Source organism: Typopeltis vanoorti, chromosome 1, assembly GCF_054136105.1.
Source record: "Typopeltis vanoorti isolate ZY-2024b chromosome 1, IOZ_Tvanoo_1.0, whole genome shotgun sequence".
NCBI lineage: Eukaryota > Metazoa > Arthropoda > Arachnida > Uropygi > Thelyphonidae > Typopeltis > Typopeltis vanoorti.
In genome coordinates this window covers 120,390,665-120,408,009 of record NC_143549.1, presented here as the reverse complement: position 1 = coordinate 120,408,009, position 17,345 = coordinate 120,390,665, and the positions used below count along the sequence as shown (strand labels likewise).

Genomic DNA, 17,345 nt, shown 5'->3' with positions numbered 1-17,345 from the left:
AAAAAAAAAGACATTTCTAATTTGTCTGTTTTCCAACTGTGCGGAATTTTTTAAGACAAAGAACCTCCTAGTGACCTGTTGTAATAGTTTGTATCTACTTATATATCCCTACAGTATCTCTTTGACCCAAAATGTGAAATAACAAACTAGTGTGTTCACTTTCCCTCCATTTATACCATATTCATAGATATTGCTGTAATATGGCTGCATCAGAGTTATCCATTATTCTTTAACAGTCTTTAATTTAACAGCGGTTAAATATTTTCATGCTTTCAAAATCTTATAATATTATCAGTATACAAGTGACACGGTAATGGCAGAAAAATCAAATCCTATATGGTTTATATTATTCCGCCACATTTATTTTCTAATTTCCATTTATTGCTCTCTTTGCTATAGACTAGAATTCCTTGAGTTATCATGCCATGAAGATACTTACATAATTGCATTTCAAATTGCCTTGTCTATTAAAAAAAGAAATCCTGGAAAAATAGCAAGAACAAAAACGGTGCAAGGTCATTAGAATTAAAGAATGGGGAGAAATATGACTGATGAATCTTAATTTTTTTTTAATTTGTATTTTAACAATGTTAACATAACAATCCATTTAAATCATTTAAATTTAAAGTTGTCTGTTATCATATTTATGGATGAGATTTCCTACCATACTAAAGTATAGTTCACCAAACAGTTCTTGCCCATTAATTAGTAAATATGGACAAAGGCTTGATCACTTCTGCAATGGATTTTTCTTTTCTTCCTCTTTTACTGTACATGATTTTTTTTGATGTGTCGTAACTATTATTCAACCAACCTCTAGACCAGGGCTCAACTAATTATGCAAATTCTTCTTACCTTGCAAAAAAAAACGTGCTTGCCTAAAGGAAATCTGTAAAGTAATTACTTATTGTACTGTGGTTGGAGAAGTTTTTGTCCAGTCTGCCACTACTCACCAACTAGAAAAATCTAATTGTCATATGCATGTGGATGAGCATATTTGTGGAGCCCTACTCTAGATTGTTTCCCATTCTGATTTTGCTTAATGTTCATCTTTGTAGAAATTGCATTTTTGGTTGTGATCAAAACTGACATTTTTAGTATCCAATAATAGTGATTCCATATTAAAAAACATAATAATTCTTTTATACTGCTTACTTTCATTTATCATTATAATAAATCAAGGAACAGTTCAAGTGAAATGATAATCACATATCTTGAATGCTTTTACTCTATTTCTTCCAGTAGAATTGTTATTGGTGTTAGTGTGGTGGGAAATATTTTTTTCCATAAGTTTATTCTAATAAAACTTCCACAGACAATCTAGATAATAGATGATCTTTTGTGTGACATGCTCACTCACATTTATTTTCACAAGCACTGGTCTGCTTAACTGGCTTCCATCACTCTTCCACTTTCTTCTAAGCCTGCAAAATATGTGTAGCTGCTGGTAATGATTATGATCAAGAAGTGAGATTATAACTATTCTTAATCTGATTCATACCTACTGAATCAACTTATCAATTTTCTGATATGTACCTGCAAGGAATGTTCAGGTTGCTATGACAGCACTACATAATTAATTTTTGCATTATTTTTAATCTCCCTGAAACAGTTTTCCTCCAAATTAATCTGTTATTTGTCAACGCTTCAATGTTGTTATATGCAACATTTTGTTATTCTAAAGCACTTCTGACTGAATCAATCCGTCTAGATCTTGGTCTTCCTATTAGTCTTTTCCCTACTATCTTGGTCTCAAATGTCTGTTTAATTAACTTTTCTTCTCCCATTTGGTTTAAGTGACCATTCTACCTCTGATTAGCTCCAATAACCTAACATTCCCAAATGCTAACAATGTGAAGTAATTTTCTAATTCTTTATTTTTCTTTATTTGCTCTTTATCTGAGCCAGCCTGGTTAGCCGAGTGGCTAGCATATTCACCCTCCAGCCAAAGGGTTGCAGGTTCGAATCCTACTTTGGGCATGCATGTTTGTGATTGTCTTAAAAAATATTAGTGGTGTGGCATTGGTGTAGATGATGAAAGTAGTTGCAGTCATTGTAGTTGGTGGATTGAGTGGTGGAGAGAGAGAATTGTGGAGTAGGTGCCCTCGATGAGTCTTTGGACTCTCTGGAGGTGTCATGTAATAATAATAATATTTTTAATATGAATCTGCCATTGATGCCATCTGTTCAGGCCTCTAATAATTTTTTCTCAGAAGTCTAATCTTTGATCAAGTGCTATATTTCTAACCCAGCTCTTATTTTCATAACTTAAAAGGGTTTGAATGCTGTCTTGTGGACTCTTATTTTAATGTTTTGGCTAATTTTTTTCTTATTCCATATAAATTTATTCAGCTGACACCCTACCACATCGACTTTGCTTATTTTGTTGTTTATTTCCAAATTTAATTTGTCATCTTTGCCATCAAAAACTGTACTTAAATAGCTGAACTATTACTTGTTCTATAGGTTCTCCAATGAGAATGAACGTGAAAGTTTCTGTGTTCTTGCTTATTTTCATAATTTTTTTTTTATTGCTGATTTTCATACCATATTCATTCCAGCAGTTATTCAATTTAGTTAGGAAATGATGCAAACTTGTTCTGGATTTATTTAGAAGAATAACATCTGCATAAAAATCTCCAATTTTGACGTCTAGTTTAATACCACTTTCTTTCATGATCCATGTAAATGGTAACAGCAAAGATAATGTACACCTTTTCTCACCTGATTTACATGTCAAACCATCTTTTTGTACCTCCTTCAATTCTAGCTGCTGACTTACAACTCAAATATAGACTAAGTATTGCTTGATATAATGTCCCATTTACATCATAAACTGTAGCTATTTTGAACTGGATCTCTGTTGTCTTGTGTCTTTTCCAGATCTACAAAACTTACAGATCTTTTTTTATATTTCCATGATTTCTCCACTATTTGTCTTGAAGTGAAAATCTAATCCTGACAACCTATGTTTGTTCAGCTTGTTCTTCAAGTTTTCCTTCCACAATTTTTCTTAGTAATTTCTCTAGACTAGTTGCATAACTTTGTCTAAAAATCGAGACGTGGAACATTCCGGTAGAAGAATATTACTACCTGAATCACATACATTTAATTTTCATGTCTTTATTTGTATATTTTATTTTTTTATTTATTATTTTTTTAAAAAGTTTCATAACCATTGTCAATACAGTTACAGGAAAACAAAAAAGAAAAGAACTGCACTTCAATTTGAAAGCACGTGATATTATGTGCACTATCGACTGCAGGAGAATAGCTCCACCTGCATCAATAGCTATTCAAAATAAATTACAAGAAATTGATTTAGGTAATAAATTATTTTTAAATATAAGCAAAAGATTAATTACAAATTAAGGACCACATGAATGAGGATGGACTGGCAGTTGGGAATTTAGCTGAATTCATGCCAGCTGGTGGGGGGGGGGGGGCTGGTTAAACAGGGTCCAATATAACTTCCCTAAACTTGGAATGTTTTACGCCATCACTTTAGTTCAGGTTTGGATTGTGAATGTGTTCTTCACAGTTTTCTTTGTAAGGTCTTTCCAGAAGAAAGTAACTTTTGTGTTGGTTTAGTTCCACTGAATCCTGTGTTTTAAAAATAATGAGTGGCTTGCTAGACCAGATTTGTTGGATTCTTTAAGTGAAATGTATTCCTGATGTTCTTCACAATGAATTTGTGCAACTTGACCAGTTTGTCCATAATAACATAAGCCACAAGAGCAGGGGATTCTGTAAACTCCATAAGAAAAAAAAGAGGATATTTGTCTTTAAGTGAGATAAGGAAAGTATTAAGTTTGTGAACTGGACAGAAAGCGACTTGTACATTAATCTGTTGAAATAATCTTTCTACTTTTTTGGAAGTCCTTTAAGATATGGAATGCAAATTATGGTAATTTCTCCTTGAGGCAGGTTAGGACGACAGCCATAATTATTGATTAGTTTTTGCATTATAACCATTAGTGATAAAAGTAGTTCTGATATTGTAAAATTATTTGACTTTATTAATTCATTCATTCAGGATACTTTAAATGCCAGAACAAACAGTATAGGGAACAACTATGGGGTCTCCCCTTTCCCTCGACTCTAGCCAATTACTTTATGGAACAACACATTCTGGATGTTTTTCACCTAAACGATCAGTTGGTACAGGTATGTTGATGATGTAGTTGCTGTATGGACTCCTCCTTGTTCAATCTTCATGAATTTCATGAAAAAATTAATTTAATAAACCCAAGAATCAAATTTACCCTGGAAGTAGAAGATAACAATTGTCTTCCTTTTCTGGATGTTCTCATTCTGTATTCAACCAAATGGTAATCTACAGTTCTCAGTATAGAGAAAACCAACTCATGCTGGTAAATACATTGATTCTAACTCACTTCATCACTCTTGTTAGACATATGGTGTAATGAAATCTTTAGTTTATAGAGCTCATAAAATATGTTCTACAGATTCTCCTTTAAACGAACTGTTTATTATCAGAACTACCTTTATCACTAATGGTTATAATGCAAAAACTATCGAAAAAATAATAATTATGGCCATTCTCCTAATCTGCCTCAAGAAGAAAGTGCCAGAATTTGTATTCCATATGCTAAAGGACTTTTAGAAAAAATAGTAAGATTACTTTGACAGATTAATGTACAAGTCACTTTTTGTCCAGTTTGCAAACTTAATACCTTCCTTATTTCATTTAAAAATAGATATCCTCCGCTTTCTTATCCTGGAGTTTACAGAATCTCCTGCTCATATAGCTTATGTTATTATGGACAAAGTGGTCAATCTGCACAAATTCGTCTTGAAGAACATAAGGAATACATTTTACTTAAAGAACCCAACAAATCCAGTTTAGCAAGCCACACATTATTTACACAACACAGGATTTAGTGGAACAAAACCAAATTGCTACACAAAAATTATGTTGTTCTGGAAAGACTACAAAGAAAGCTGTGAAGCATACATTCACAACCCAAACCTGAACAAAAGCGATTGGCTAAAACTTTCTAAATTTTGGGAAGTTATATTGGCTAATACTCATCATTCATGTTTTCCTTAATTTGTAATTAAATTTTTGCCTATATTTAAAAATAATTTAACTAAATTAATTTATTGTAATTTATTTGAGTATTTATTAATGCAGATGGAGCTATTCTCCTGCAGTTGATAGTGAACATAATATCATGTGCTTTCAGTTGAATTGTTCTTTATTGTGTTTTTCTGTAACTGTATTGACAATGGCTATGAAACTTTAAAAAAAAAAAAAAATACAAATAAAGACATCAAAATTAAATATAAGTGAATCTGATAATAATATTTTGATGAATATTTGCATAAATCCTACCAGGTACACTCTGTAAGGATATTCCTCTGCAATTCTCCCATTGTTTTATTTCCCTCATTATAGATGGGACGTATGAGAGCTTACTACAATAATCTGGAATTTGATCCTGTGATTTCTGAATTATGCAGTGTAACAATCATAAAACTTTTATGCCTCCATATTTGAGAATTTCTGATTGAATATAATATACTCCAGCTGCCTTTTCACATTTCAGTTTTTTTTTTATTTTTTATTTTAATGGTTTTAATTCACAACAGAAGAATAATAAGAAAATAGTTAATATTTGTTTAACTTATTTGAATTTTTGCTGGTGTTATACTACCCACTATGTTCAGAGTAGTTTCACAAATTGCGAATTAATTACAATTTTTAAACTGATCCCACGATTATCTAATTGTTGGTGTTTGCATACCATGACAAACTGCTCTGATGCTGAGTATAACAAGCAAAATATCATCAAATAAGTTAAAATAAAGATTAATTTTTGCCTTATTATTCATGTGCTGTGAATTAAAATCAAAAAATAAAACAATTGTTTTTAATAGCTTTTATTTACTTCAATTATTGATATGTATTCATGATTTCATTCCTGTTGAGTATTTCCCTACCATCATGCCATCATTGCTTGTTTCATTTATCAATATTTGAAGGTAATTACTCCAGATATATAGAATATCTTTTGCTTCAGTTTTCATGTCACCTTTATTTATTATTTCCAATTTCCTTTACAGTATACTCTTTCTCCCATTAAGTTTTTTCAGCAGTCTCCAGAATATTGTGCCACCTTCCTGCTATTTTGTAGCGGTTTCATTAGATAAACCTAGATGAAAACTGACAGTAGAAAGTAATTCATTAGTTGAAATTTCATAGTCCAGTGTATTTATTAACTTAGTGTCTACTGTATTTTAAATTCTCACATTTTCTTAAGTAATCCTTAGCTTTGTATGGCATTATGATAACTTCCATATACAGTAGGTTAGATGTATAAAAGAAAGACTTAAATTCAATTCTAGCCACTTCCACAGAATATCATGGCTTGAGGCTGTCTGGCAAAAAGATGTGCCTTTAGGAAGCTCCTGAGAGACCAGTGATTTTTTGTTGATTTGAGTGTTTTCTTAGATTTATTGGTATATTTTTAGTATATTATTATAGTTCTTTTAGTATTTATTGTACTACAGCATTTAATAACATAATTGTGTACATATTATTAGTTTTTACTACTCTTAAGAATGGCACCAGAAACTCGTCACAACAGGGCAGTGTCTGAAGCACAAGTTAAAGTTGTTACTGCTGAAGTGAACCTCTGTCCTGATGAGCAGAAGCGTTGCTGCAGTGATGATGATAATACAGTATGGCGCACGCGCGCGCGCACACACACACACACACACACACACACACACACACACACACACACACACACACACACACACACACACACACACACAAAGGTACTGAATAACTATGATATATATGTTGTGGAGTAAACAGATTTATTAACAAATAAATATATGTTTACACATGATGATATGTACATTCACAATTATCATTGGAATCTTGATCGAATGAACCAAAACGATGGTAGATTGTGTGCTCAAAATGGACCTTGTCTTTCAAGACGGGTTTTGCAGTGTATGCAAATATTCTCTGTCGTTTGGAGAACAAGGGTTGGGAAATCTGCTGGACATATTGTGTCATTTTATCCCTTATCTCATCGAGGTTTGAAGGCAGGTAATGGTGAAATACTCATTCCTTCAACATACCCCAAACGAGGGCATCAAGTGATGCGAGATCAGGAGAATGTGAAGGGTGCGAGAATTCTGGGACCCTCAAAATGAGCCTCCCAGGGAAGTATTCTAATAAATAGGCTCTAGAACCACATGATGTGTGACAGGTTGTGCCATCCTGTTGGAATACTTTTGCATGAAATGGAGTTTTTTTTTGCATGAATCATCCTATGAAATCCTGGGTGAATGAATCCAACACATTCTTGATGTAGCGGTTGTTGTTCAAGTTTATGGTATACACCGCCCTCCTCAACGAAGTAGGGCCCAATTATGCCATAGAGAACTACACACTATACGGTGACCTTCTCGCTGTGAAGAGGTTTCTTTTGGACAAATTCAGGTCTCGAGAAACCAGGAAACCTGTAGGTTTGTCTGTTCACATGACTGCTTAGATGGAAATGCTCTTTGTCCAAGAACCAGACATTATGAAGGACAGATCTTCATACACATTGGCCAGAATGCATGCACAGTATTCCCATCGTGCAGTGCAATCCATTGCTGTTAAATACTGATCCACCTGAATGATGACATACGAAAAGGCACCCAGCTCCTTAAGGATTCTCTGTAGTGACCGCCTCAGTATTCCAAGTTTTACTGCTGTTCAGCATTGATTTTTTATTTATTTATTTTTTTTTTTTTAGGTTGAGCCCATACATGAGGGGGTTGGTTGATCAACCTATAGTACATTAGTACCATATATGGGTAGTGGGTTGGGAAAGGAGAAACTCATTTACATTTGATTTAAAAGACTGTATATTCTATTCCTTCGGAAACACATCAGTGGAAAGACTGTTCCAGTATGGCACAGTCTTCCCCCTGTAGCAGTAGCAGGGATGAAGGAGGAGGAAAAGAAACTTGTTCTGTGGGTTTCAGTGTGTACTGTGAAGGGATGTTGAGCAGCAGCTGCACATGTTCCAGTGGGATTAGTACTAAGTGCAGAAATTATTGATGCTATTTCAGATGAACATTTGCCATGGAAATATTTATGGAATACACGTATTGCAGAAACCAAACGGTCTGTGCAAAAGTGGGAAGAGTGATTTGGTAAGAGATGGGCATTAATCAGTCTAATTGCTCTCCTCTGTATTGAGTCATGGGGGAGACATTCCAAATATGAGAGCAGTATTATTCAATATTTTGGGCAGATTTGTGATTTGTATAAAGTTAACAGTTGTTCACAGGTGAAGTAATGTCTTGAGCAAAAGAAAAATCCTAGTTTTTTAGAAGCTGAGGATCAGTGGTTGTGATGTGTTTATGCCAGGAGAGACTTGATGTCAGGGTAATTCCAAGAAGAGAAATTTCATCTTGTCTGGAAATTTGAGTGTTGTCAAAAATAATATTGGGAGAAAATTTATTTTTTTATTTTATTTTTTTATTTTTTTGAGAAATAAGACTGAACTGTGTTTTGCTAGCTATGAAATTGACGAGGTTATCTGAACTCTATTGGAGGATGGCTTGAACATTTGCCATGGAAATTTGAGTGTGGGTGGATTGATACAGTAAAAAGTGCCTTAGAAGACAGAAATATTAGACCCTATAATATTGGTGTCTGGACAGGTAACAGACTGATTTGGAAGAAAATTGTAGATAGGAAATTAGTAATGATGTAAATTTTTCATGTAGTACTATCATATCCTGTACATCCCTTGAGTGTATATATATATATATATATCCAGAATTTGATGATGATGATCTATTTGGCCTTGTAGAATTTTCTCTTTTCCCTCCCCCAGATATACTCAAAAGGTCTGAACCCAAAGTATATATTTCCATCTTCAAATTAGGTTGTCAGGATTAGATTTTCTTCACTACACTTCAAATTAGGTTGTCAGGATTAGATTTTCACTTCAAGACAAATAGTGGAGAAATCATGGAAATATAAAAAAAGATCTGTAAGTTTTGTAGATCTGGAAAAGACACAAGACAACAGAGATGCAGTTCAAAATAGCTACAGTTTATGATGTAAATGGGACATTATATCAAGCAATACTTAGTCTATATTTGAGTTGTAAGTCTATTTTGGCTTGGAGATCAGAATTGAGGGCAGTGGTAGTTGACATTCTGTAGGTCATTGATATATATATATATATATATATATAGCAGGAAGAGAGTTGGTGAGAGAACAGAACCTTTTGGAACCCTGTCATTGAGATTCACCAAACTTTTCCATGGCATTTGTTCAGAGATGGGTGACATATGCAAGCAGATTTCCTGTTGATCAGCAGCAACAGAATGCTGGTGGTCATTTATTAGATGGGTACTTTCAAGGTAGTGTAGGAGTTAGGAGATTTTCTTCATTACTTTAGACAGGACTGAAGTGAGTAAGATAGGGTAGTAGACAGTGATTTGTCGCCCTTCTTGGGAATAGGTTTGGATTTAGGCCAGTTTCCAGGCTGTGGATAGAATATCAGTGGGAGTAAGAGAGTATATAGAGGTGTCAGTTCTAGTGAACAAACCTTCAGGATAATTGGGGGAATATCATCAGTGCCTGGAAATTTTTTTTTGTGTCTAATTTGGACGGTATTTTTCTGTCTCTTTCTGGCAAAAGGATATAGGAGGACAGCGTATGTTGGGCATCTGGAATGGCTGGGGTCACGGACATTTACTATTGTCAGTTATGTGTGATTCTCATTCGTGTTAACAGTTCATGGTCTCCCCGAATGCCTTTTGCATTGTGTCAGAACACTTCCTGTATGTTAAAACCTCTTGATTAAGGCAGTGATGACACTATTGCTTGGGGCACATGCTATGACAATGATGAACAAACTGCTCACAAACATGTGTAGGCTTGGACCATTTGCTCCACTAATTCTGTATGAACAAAAATAATTCTCAAAAATAAATATCTTTGCTTCCAACATTAACACCATTGCTACAGCTAAATGTAATGTCGTAGACTACACGTGCTTTTCTATTAATGTGCACACAGTTGAATGGTATATCTCATAGCGTGTGTACTGAAGGATGGGACGTTAAAGTTCAGTACTTTTTCTTTTCTTTTTTTGCACCATACTGTATATATCTGAGAAAAATCTGACACCGGAAATGTCCCAAAGAAAAGAAATTATTAGAAAATTGACTAGGGAATTAGAAAAACTGGTAAAATGTTTAACAGAACTTAGATAGGATAAGGAAAAGGATCAGAACAAGAAGAGGCACGAAAGCATTGAACTTTGTAATCATAATAATAATAATAACAACAAGGTAAATGAATTAAAATATAAGAAAAATGAGGTGATATGATATGTTTATTCAGTCATAAAATCTCTGCTTGCCATTACTTCTAGTTTCCTGGGTGCAAAATTAAAGATATGGCAAAAGTAATTGAAAAACAGAAAAGAAAAGTGAAAGAGAATGTAGTTCTTGTAAGAAATCATAATTTAAGTAGTGACAAATATAGTATAAAAGTGGATATGAGAGGTCTGTTGGAAGAGGCGAGAAAAAAAATGTGAGAGAGTAAAAATTGTAGTAGGTTAGCTGACCAGATATGACAGTACGGCGTTAAGGAAGGCAATGGTAGCAAATGATTCTACGTGCAGGCTGTGTAAAAGAAATGGATGCAAGTTTTAGATGTATGGAGTGTGTTTGATGGCAGAAAATAGTGGTATAAGAGGGATGGCCTGCACGAATTCATTTGGCATCAGATGCCTGGAAAAATTACTTATTGGGATGAGACATACAGAGAGTCAGGGAAACTAGATCATCAAGGTAGGAATGGGAAAAATGTGTGTGAAAGTTCAGCTATGGTATGCAAACATTATAAAGATATGAATGGCTTCGAACATGGTTAAACATCTGGCAAAGGGATGGAAATATATACTTTGGGTTCAGACCTTTTGAGTATATCTGGGGGAGGGAAAAGAGAAAATTCTACAAGGCCAAATAGATCATCATCATCAAATTCTGGATATATATATATATATACACTCAAGGGATGTACAGGATATGATAGTACTACATGAAAAATTTACATCATTACTAATTTCCTATCTACAATTTTCTTCCAAATCAGTCTGTTACCTGTCCAGACACCAATATTATAGGGTCTAATATTTCTGTCTTCTAAGGCACTTTTTACTGTATCAATCCACCCATATCTTGGTCTTCCTTTGAGTCTTTTTCCTGCCAACTTGGCAGAGAACACTTGTTATGGTAATCTTTCCTCTTCCATTCTACATAAGTGACCATACCACCTGAGATTTGCTCTGCTAATGCATTCCTGGATACTGACAATATCAAGTTCTTTCCTAATATCCTCATTTTTAATATTATATTGCCGTTGATGCCATCTGTTCATGCCCCTAATCTTTCTCAGGACTCTGTGGTCTCTAGTCTTTGGTCAAGTGTTTTATTTCTGACCCAGCTCTCAGATCCATAAGTTAAAATTGGTTTGAACACTGTCTTGTAATATAGCTAATTTAGTATTTTGGCTAATTTCTCTCTTATTCCATATAAATTTATTCATTTGACTTCCTAACATGCTAGCTTTGTTGATTCTGTTATCTTAATTTCTCTCTTATTCCATATAAATTTATTCAGTTGACTTCCTACAATACCAGCTTTGTTGATTCTGTTGTCTATTTCCATATTTAATTTAACCATCTTCACTAAAAATCGTGCCTAAGTAGCTGAAATGTTTTACTTGTTCTGTAAGTTCTCCATTTACAATGCAGTTGATATTTTCAATGCTTCTGCCTATTTTCGTTGTCTTTGTCTTTTTAATGCTCGCCTTCATACCATATCCATTACAACAGTTATTATATTTAGTCAGGGAATCTTGTTGACTTATAGCGGATTTATTTAGATGTATAATATCATCTGCGTAAATCAAAGAGCTGAGATTAACACCTGCAATTTTGATATCAGGTTTAATACCACTTTCCTTCATCCTTGTACATCCTTGTCTGACACCAGATTTAACATGAAACCACCTTCCTGTACTTCCTTCACTTCTAACTGCTGACATACAACTCAAATAAAGACTAAGTATTACTTGATATAATGCCCTATTAACGCCATATAACTGTAGCATTTTGAATAGCTTCTCTCTTGGCACCTTGTCATATGCCTTTTCCTCCAGATCTACAAAACTTAAATACAGATCTCTGTTATATTCCCATGATTTCTCAACTATTTATTGTAAAGTGAAAATCTGATCCTGACAGCCTCTATTTGGTCTGAATCCAGCTTGTTCTTCACCAAGCTTCTCTTCCACAATCCTTTCTCAACCGTTTCTCAATTATACTTGCGTATATCTTACCAGGAACACTCAGTAATGAAATACTTCTGTAATTCTCACATTGTTTTATTTCCCTTTTTATATGTGGGTACTATGAGAGTGGTTAGCCGAGTGGTTACGCACTTTGCAACTATATGCCTGGGAAAGGAGTGTCCTGCGTTCGATTCCCATCACTGACGTGAGGAGTTTAGGATCTTTCTTAGACATAGCCAAGTTAGCTGGTCTTGGGCATGGACCGCAGGGTTTTTCTTCCCAGTTTATCAGGAGATTTTTCTCCTGCAAGCAGGCAAACCGGCCCCTTGAACATACGCTTCTACAGACATAGCATACCTCCAGGAATAAGAAGTAACCAACCTATTCTATAGGATTTCGAATGCCTACGCCAGTGGTTTTTAAACTTTTCGAAGTCATGGAACACTTTTGATTATAAGAAAAATTTGCGGAACTCCAAGACCATTATGGTCATAAAACTAACAATACAAATATCTATGGACTTGCCTTTTATAAAAATGTAACCTAACTTTAATGCAACACTTGAGCTTGTCAGCTTTTGCAGATTTCAACAATATCAGGTCTAAAATGTGTCTATCTCTTTGTCTATGTTATTAAGTCTTTCATGCTTTTTAGTTTCTATATGGATTAATATTGAGAAACCGAGCTCACAGAAATATGATGCTGAAAACTCCAGCAACATTTTCAGTGCATTTTCTCTTATTGAGTGAGAGAGCTGGGTATTCGCTTGGATGAAAATCCAAAATTTCTCAAGCGTTATTTAAGGGAATTTCATTTTTAGAGTAAAATCCGTTGACAAGGTAACTAATTTTTCTTCTTCTTGTAATTGTAAGTCCAGTTATGGTAGAACACAAGAATACAATGATGGTAACAATGACCCATGTAGCTATGAGTTTGAGGCTGCCTGGTGTGAAGTGGAGACTAACAGAATGAAATATATGGTGGGATGTTGCTACAGACCTGGTGGCTCAAAGAGAGATGCATCACCAATTTAGCCTTTTGAGTACTAAATGAGTGATCATTATGGGTGACTTTAATTATGCAAACATTGATTGAGTAGAAGAGAAATCTCATGATAAGAACGAGGAAGAATTTATTGAATTGCTGTGAGATATCTTTCTCACATTACATGAAAGAAAGAACTCGAGATTAAAGAGTGGTAGATTTGTTCAGAAGGAGGTCTCTGTTAAGAAAATTACTATTTTACTACATTTATCACTGTTGGTAACATAGATCATGCATGCTTTCGTGGGAAGTATCTAATTATATTGATGTTACCATTAGAACAGGTTACATGCTGAACCACGAAGCTGGAAATTATGATCAACTTAGGAGAGTACTATCTTTGGTCTCATGGTATCAGTTCTCATGGTATCATGTCAGCAATGCATGGCAATCTTTGAAAAAGTACTTAAATGAGGAGGAATGTATCCCTCTTGTTTGAATGATAAATAGGTTGAGAGTGCAATAGATGTGCAACCTTATTAAAGAGTTCCACAAGTAGATGATGAGGAGGTATGAATATCGTGAGAATAAGAGTGAGAGAAGTTATGAAATATATGAAACACAGGCCAGAAAAGTAATGGTATTGTGCAGAAAGCTAAATTGGATTATGAAAAGAAATTGGCTATGCAAGCTGAAAGCAATCCAGAAGAATTACTTTACTGAATAGAGATGGTACCATAGTGTTAGAAGCTAATCAGACTGTTCAGTTAATGAGTACTCACTTTGCTAAGCTATATCAACCAGGTGTATTGGTGCACAGTGCTACTACTACATTGGATGAAGAGTTAGAGATGCATGAAAATGAGGTTGAAGAGTTATTGTCTGACCTGGATAAGAATTTGTCAGTAGGGACATATGGAATACCAGAACGTTTGCTAAAGGAATGTTCAGCTAAATTGACCAGGCCTTTCTTTTTTTATATAACTTGAGTCTCAGCTCAGGAATGGAAGGAATTTATGATTGTTCCATTGCACAATAGTAGTTTAAAAAAATGGATGTGTCTAACTACTGACCTATTAGTATCTCTGGTGTGGTAGTGAAGATTTTAGAGAAGTTGGTAAGAACTCGCCTACAGAAATTGGTAGACAAACAATCTATACTCTGCAAGGAGCAGCATGAGTTTACTACAGAAAGGTCATGTTTTAGCAATTTGCTCATATTTTATAACATTGTTATGGCTGAGTTGGATAAAGGGAATTGTTACACTATGATAATGATGGATTTTACTGAGGCATTTGATAGAATACCACATGAAAGGCTCTTGCATAAATTGGACAGTGAGATTGGAATATAAATTCTTGACTCGGATCAGTGAATGGTTGACTGACAGATATCAAAAAGTGGTATATGCTGGGTGTTTATCTGCCAGATTTAAGGTAACCAGCGGTGTACCTCAGGATTCAGTCCTTGGGCAATTGCTCTTCACCTATACATTAATGAAATTAGGAAGGGTCTAACAGGAGATAAAGTAGGCAAGGCAATCAGGGATGCTACTGATATCCAGCACTTACAAAATGATTTGAATAGGCTTGAATTTTGGGCAAATGAAAATAGCTGTCAGTTTAATGTCAGTAGGTGTAAAATTATGCACTTTGGCATGATGAGATTTCCAGTGGCATATTACATTAGCAGATTTATTGCTACAAGAAACTGATGAGGCTGGGGATCTCGGTGTCATGGTGGATAGGAATTTGAAGTTCAAAGGTCACATAGAAAAAGTTGAAAATTCAACTCAGAGGATAATTGCGATGTTGAAGCTTGATGTGAAAGGATAAGGAAGTCATTTTGCCTCTTTATGAGGCCTTGATAAGACTGCACCTGGATTATTGTGCGAAGATTTGGTCTCCAGGGTTCCAAGGTAATACAGAGACTGTGGAAAGGGTGCAAAGAAGAGTTACAAAGATTATATCCGGATTATGGATTTAGATTATGAGGACATGTTGTGAGTGTGTGGATTGCAGATTCTGGTTAACAGGAGAAAGGGGGGGTGATATTACACATGTAATATCATCCCCTTTCACAGGAGAAAGGGGGGTGATATTACACATGTAATATCATCCCCTTTCACAGGAGAACGGGGGATGATATAAACTTCTGAATGGGTGTTATAGGATATTGTCTGAAATTTTTCATTATATGGAAGGTAGGGGGGGGGGGGGCATCCATTGAAGTTTGTTTGCAGTCAAGAAAGGAGCAAGTGTTAGGTTTTTCTCTCACAGAGCAATGAGCGGAATAGTTTGCCTTTAGGAGGGAAACTTATTAGGGAAATTAGTTAAATTATGGAAACTATGACAGCTGGTTTAGGTGATTTATAGCCTCTCTCAGTGAGTCCTTGGCTCCTTGGAGGTCTCAAATAATAATAATAACTGTACCCAGTATATGTAATCTTACACTAATTTTCTCAGACTTAATCTTTTTTACTTTTTTATTTAGTAACATTGTAATATCACAAACTTACGTGCAGTGTTATGTGTATACATTTTCCAATTTATTTGATTTCTGGTATGTGTGGGTAGAAGAATTTTGCCAAACAGAATGAAAATAGGTTGTGTTACTGCAATCCTAGCTAACACTTATGGCTATTATAGGGAGGTTATATTCATACAGTTTGTGGAGGAGATCTATTGCATAATTGATATTTCTGGAAGTATTTAGGATATTACACTTATTTGTTTGAAGATAGAGAAAACCAGTCATGAATTAATTAAAGATAATTACTTTAATTTCCCAATGTTTCAATCTTCATATTAAGATCATCATCTGTAATTAACACTGTAAAACCCCTTTTTTTTCACTTTCCAGGGGACTGGAAAAAAAGTGTAAATAGCGAGAAATGTAAAAAACATTTAAAAAAGGCTAAAAGATGACTTACTGCTAGTATGTGACTCTACATACTAGATTACAAAATTTAATTACTGAAAATAAATGAATTTACAATTACCTACATTTATCTGTTTAAAAAAAAAAATCTTTAAATGTTGATTGTTTTTGCTTTTTCTGCACTCTTTTAAGTTCCACCTGCCTCTCCACAGTGTATAAGGCATCAAATGCTCCATCGTCTCCTGATGCACTTACAATATACCACCTCAAAACAGAGATAGCTTCCATTGCTTCTTTACTAATAGGGATGTAGGTTCTTGATTACAGACTTCTTCAACCACTTCTTCCTCTTCTTCTCGAAGGTGGTTGGAAAGGATGTCTTCTACACTTGTTACTATTGATGTGATCACACCAACATCAACATAGTCTTGAAATAAGGAAGACTCATCCATCACATACCAATTGTTGGAATCTGACATATCTTCTTCCTCCTCCACAAATGACCAATACATGCAACCAAAGCATAGTTGCATGTTTTGGCCACATAATGCATGGCATCAAGGATTGATATGGTCATTTGTTTTAGGTCCACACCATTATCATGCATAAACACAGCTTTTTCAACAAGCATTTTTCTATATTTCCATTTAAATGCATGGATGATGCCCAGATCTAATGGCTGAAGCTCACTTGTACAATTAGGGGGAAAGAACACTAATCTAATGTTTCTGAGCTGCAGATCTTCAGGGTGTGTGCAGGACATTTGTCTGGCAGTAATAATATTTTGCAGTGATTTACCCCCATTTTAGCATCCAAAGCATGCATGGTGGATGTGAAGATGCTGCTGGTCATCCATGCTGTGCTGTTGGCATCATATTTAGTAGGTAGATTTTTCACGTTCTTAAAACACCTTGTCTTTTTAAATTTACCAGTGGAGGTAATTTTTCTGATCTATCAGCATTGACCATGAGCAAAACAGTTACCCTCTGCTTGTGAGTTTTCCACTGTGACACTTCTCTCCTTTAAAACACAATGTTTTTCTTGGCAGAATGTTATAAAAGAGCCCAGTTTCATCAACATTGAAAATATTTTTTCGGTTCTTAGTCCTGAATAATAGTCTTTAGTT

The 17,345-nt window shown here is 34.7% G+C and overlaps 1 protein-coding gene across 1 annotated transcript in view; it reads left to right on the top strand.

The window, feature by feature from the left end:
- Nucleotides 1-17,345, top strand: part of LOC150110362 (uncharacterized) — a 259,624-nt gene that overhangs the window by 121,783 nt on the left and 120,496 nt on the right. The window lies entirely within an intron of this gene.